Consider the following 4766-nt stretch of genomic DNA (forward strand, 5'->3'; position numbering starts at 1 on the left):
TCATATAGATTGTCAATCAGCAGATACTTATCTCTCTTAAGCAATAAAATGCTTACCAAAATATAAAAGACACTAGCCAACTAGTCGGAACATTGCATACAAGGTATAAACAAAATTTAGTGAGCATCACTTTCATATGGTTTGTTATTCTTCATTTCAAAATACAGTTTCACTTGGTCCACGCTATATAACCCTTTAATAACGCCAGAGAATGGCTCTTTTAGCAGTAATTCTTTGAGATGTGGCATATCGCTGCGTTTCGTGGACCCTTACATTGACGAAAAAGTTTCTTTGGTTCTTTATAATGCTTTGAACTCTTGGGATGAGTTTTAACCATTACTGATTTTCCCACCTGAAATATTGGTTCCCTAGCATACTGGTTGTGTTTAGACAGTCTCTGTACAGCATTTTGGGTCGAACTATTATACAACACATCACTTTATATATTTAATTAATTACCTTCATAATGGGCAACGGCCTTGCCGCAGTGGCTACACTGGTTCCCGTGAGATCACCGAAGTTAAGCGCTGTCGGGTGTGGTCGGCACTTGGATGGGTGACCATCCGGGCCGACATGCGCTGTTGCCATTTTTGGGGTGCACTCAGCCTCGTGATGCCAATTGAAGAGCTACTCGACCGCATAGTAGCGGCTTCGGTCAAGAATACCACCACAACGACCGGGAGAGTGGTGTGCTGACCCCACGCCCCTCCTATCCGCATCCTACACTGAAGATGACACGGCTGTCGGATGATCCTGGTAGGCCACTCGTGGCCTGAAGACGGAGTGCTTTACCTTCGCTATGCAGTTAGGCTATTAATGAAAGTAACTGCTCACTTCTTACCTTTCCGCCTACAATCTCTAATCCTCAAGTGAATCAGTTCATTCAGAATCTTCTCGAATTTGTATATTAAGGGGGCTAGGACGTCAAACGGGCCGACTTGGAGCTGGAGAGTCACCACAGGACATTTTAATTTCTACTGTCTATACTTTTTCAAATAAATTCATAAAACTTTGTCACCATGACCAGGAAGGATAGAGGACTCACACTCATCGCAGTGGAAGTTCAAAAACGTAGCAAAATACCTTTTTTTACATGTGAAATTTCATCATTTTTTCACTTATTACTGGCTGCATTTGTTGCTATAGGTACACTTTTCTTCCTAAGTAAGAGAGATTCTTCGATGAATTTTTCATATCATACAAACAGTAGTTACAGGTGTAGTTACAGGTATATTTTCCAAATCTATTAAAAAACTGTGGAAAAAATTGGGATAATTAACTATAAAACTTGAATTTTTTCTAAACATGAAGTTTAAAATGTAACAGTTCATTCATTTTTTCATACACTAAATAACTTCTAGAGTTTCATACCCCTGTAACTATGGTTTGTATGCTGTGCTAAAGTCATCGAAGAATCTCTCTTACTTAGGAAGAAAAGTGTACCTATAGTAACAAATGCAGCCAGTAGTAAGTGAAAAAATGATGAAATTTCACATGTAAAAAAGTGTGTTTTGTTACGTTTTTGAGCTTCCACTGCTATGAGTATGAATCCTGAATCCTTCCTGGTCATGCTGTTAAAGTTTTATGAGTTTATTTGTAAAGCTAGAGACAGTAGAAACTAAAATGTCCTGTGGTGCCTCTTCTGCTCCAAGTCGGCCCGTTTGACGTCCTACCCCCCTTAAGCCAGCCCACCTACAATGTTTAGAGGAGCAGTGTGTTCTACAGGGACAGCCTAATTCTTTCATCACACGACCACAGAATTCCTTGGGGATGAATTTTGATATTAATATGTGTTTAATGTCATGCTATTGCACTTTTTTAAATAGGTATCCCCTCTCTCCTCCTAGGTAGGGGCTATAATTTGTTGATAACATACCACAGCATTCAAAATTGCACCTCAATGATTACATCCAGTATTATTCGTAATTACTCTTATAATTACACACACTCCTCACACGCAGGTCTTCGTAACGCCGCCCAATCCTGGTACCTGCGCTAATGGCCCTCCCCACGGACCGCTGCCTACGGCTGAGCTCACCGCTTGACCGAGCTCGCCCGCCCTCTGCTGAATATTTCTCGAGCCATGGCGTCCGCGGCTGCCTCGCCTTCTGAGTGCGATCACTGACACACGACGTATCTCGATACTTTTTCCGTGCTGTGAATCTGCAGATGAATTACTGGACACACATGATGTGCATTGAAACAGCCTGTGTTGCTAAGAATCACTATAATAAACGATATGTAGAATTAATTATTGTTAGCTTCGCCGTCTTAAGCTTGTAAGTAGGGGCAGTTGGCTGTTAACAGGGCGTAGCGTTGCGCAGTTGGAGGTGAGCCGCCAGCAGTGGTGGATGTGGGGAGAGAGATGGCGGAGTTTTGAAAGCGGATGATCTGGACGTGTGTCCATCAGAGACAGTAAATTTGTAAGACTGGATCTCATGAACTGATATATATATATATTATGACTTCTGAACACTATTAAGGTAAATACATTGTTTGTTCTTTATCAAAATCTTTCATTTGCTAACTATGCCTATCAGTAGTTAGTGACTTCAGTAGTTAGAATCTTCTATTTAGCTGGCAGTAGTGGCGCTCGCTGTATTGCAGTAGTTCGAGTAACAGAGATTTTTGTGAGGTAAGTGATTAATGAAAGGTATAGGTCATTGTTAGTCAGGGCCATTCTTTTGTAGGGATTATTGAAAGTCAGATTGCGTTGCGCTAAAAATATTGTGTGTCAGTTTAGTGATGATCAGAATAAGTAAAGAGAGAAATGTCTGAGTACGTTCAGTTTTGCTCAGCTGTTTGAAAATCAAATAACATAAGGGGTTTACCAGCACAGTAATTCACTAATTTTTCTAAGGGGACGTTTCAAGCTTACTGCAATTAATGAAAAAGAATTTCACACCAGACGCGTTTCGCTTTTATTTACAAAGCATCTTCTGTGTTCACTGGTTTTCCTGCTTCATTTTTACATCCTTTGCACACCACTGCTTTCCCTCTCTTTATCAGCGGAGGTTGGCATGAAGCAGGAAAACCAGTGAACACAGAAGATGCTTTGTAAATAAAAGCGAAACGCTTCTAGTGTGAAATTCTTCTTCATTAATTGCAGTAAGATTAAGACGGCAAAGCTAATAATAATTAATTGTTAGAGCTGCTGCGAAAGATGGCCAAGCAAACAAACATGATGTTTGTTTACATCAGCAATGTAGCACTATGCTTCTTTTAATTTTATGCTTAACGTATGTAATAGATTTGATGGCATCTAAGAAATGCAGTTCGTGTTTTTGAGAGTGCAGTAACACTTATGTAAAATGGCTTCAAAGTCAGAAATCATAAGTGTTGGAGTATCTTTTAAACCCTTCTGAATATATTTTCCATCCTTCTTTTTGATCTGGGCTTCGGACTAACACTGGCGAAGTTAAAAAAATATTTTTTGTTTTTATTTTATTTTGTATACAATTCTTGTATTCATTTATATTTTTATTTCCTTTTTGTTGTCCTTTACTTTTAGAAAGTTATCAATGTCGCTTCTTCTCTTCTGAGTGATTACAGACAGTTAAAAGTTTTTTTTTTTTTTTTTAAATATGATAGGCCTCAAAACATGGCACTACACGTAGTGGTATGTTGCATCCTCTACATTCGTATCTCGTTCGAGCATACTGCGCACCGGCGTACTTTCTTCGAGTTTTCCATCTCAATGACTTTTGGAAAATGCCTCCCAGTAAATCTTAGAGGATTCTCGTCTTCAGAGCGCCTTCCTCTACCAGCCTTCTTCCGTTCTTTTGCGTAAGTTTCAACAAGCTCTCTTACCAGACACAAATGGAATTCCGCTAGTTCCATTTTTCGTCCTTTTACTACTGTGTGGAGAGCATTGGCATTTACAATGCACAGATCCAGTTCGTGGAAAAAGAACTTTTTGTACGACTTGACAGTCTTTCGTACTGATTGCACTGAACTCAGCAGCATGTCACAGCGGTCAACAGCACCCATACACTTGCTGTAATCTGCAACACATTGTGGTTTCCTTAATCTTTCACCTGTCTTTCTGTTTGTCTTTTCCATCTCAACCATTTCTGCAGTATTACAGGTGGTCAGCATCCACACTCCTCTTTTGTCACACCATTTCATGGCAAGGATCGTGTCAGTGGACATAAACTGTATTTCTCCTCGTTTTAGTTTGTTTTCTAATTTTGGCACGTTGCGTCTGTTTTTGCGAACAGTTCTACATGCGTTTGTTCCATGGTTATGAATCCAAAGGAACAGGTCTGAGTTTGAATACCAATTATCGACATAGAGCGTATGTCCCCTTCCTAAAAATGGTTTCATCTATGTTGCTAATATGTCGCCACTTTTCCCCAGATTGTGGAAGTCAATTGCAGTATTTGTGCCCGTGTGAACAATGAAATCCAGAATATAACCCACCTGGCAGTCGCATAGCACAAATATTTTTATTCTAAACCTACCTCTTTTGGAGGGAATTTACTGTTTGAAAGATAACCGCCCTTTGAACAAGAGGCTTTCGTCAATGCAGAGCTTTTGATATGGATGAAACGTGCTGCGAAATGTTGCGCGAATTTTATCAACAATATACGTAATTATAAATAACCTGTCTCCTTCATTGCCGACAGAGTTGTCACTGAAGTGAAGCATACATAGAATTAACAGAAAACGGTCCCTGGGCATAATTTCGTCGAAAACAGGAGTGTTCAAGAGTATGTCTGTGGACCAATAGCCACTGATTTTCAGCTTTTTCACACGAGCCATTA

General features: G+C 39.9%; 1 pseudogene; it reads left to right on the top strand.

Annotated features, from left to right (window-relative positions):
• The first annotated feature begins 469 nt into the window (after nucleotides 1-469).
• Nucleotides 470-587, top strand: LOC126177904 (5S ribosomal RNA; annotated as a pseudogene).
• The last annotated feature ends 4179 nt before the right edge of the window (nucleotides 588-4766 follow it).

This window comes from Schistocerca cancellata, chromosome 3 (genome assembly GCF_023864275.1).
Source record: "Schistocerca cancellata isolate TAMUIC-IGC-003103 chromosome 3, iqSchCanc2.1, whole genome shotgun sequence".
Classification (NCBI taxonomy): domain Eukaryota; kingdom Metazoa; phylum Arthropoda; class Insecta; order Orthoptera; family Acrididae; genus Schistocerca; species Schistocerca cancellata.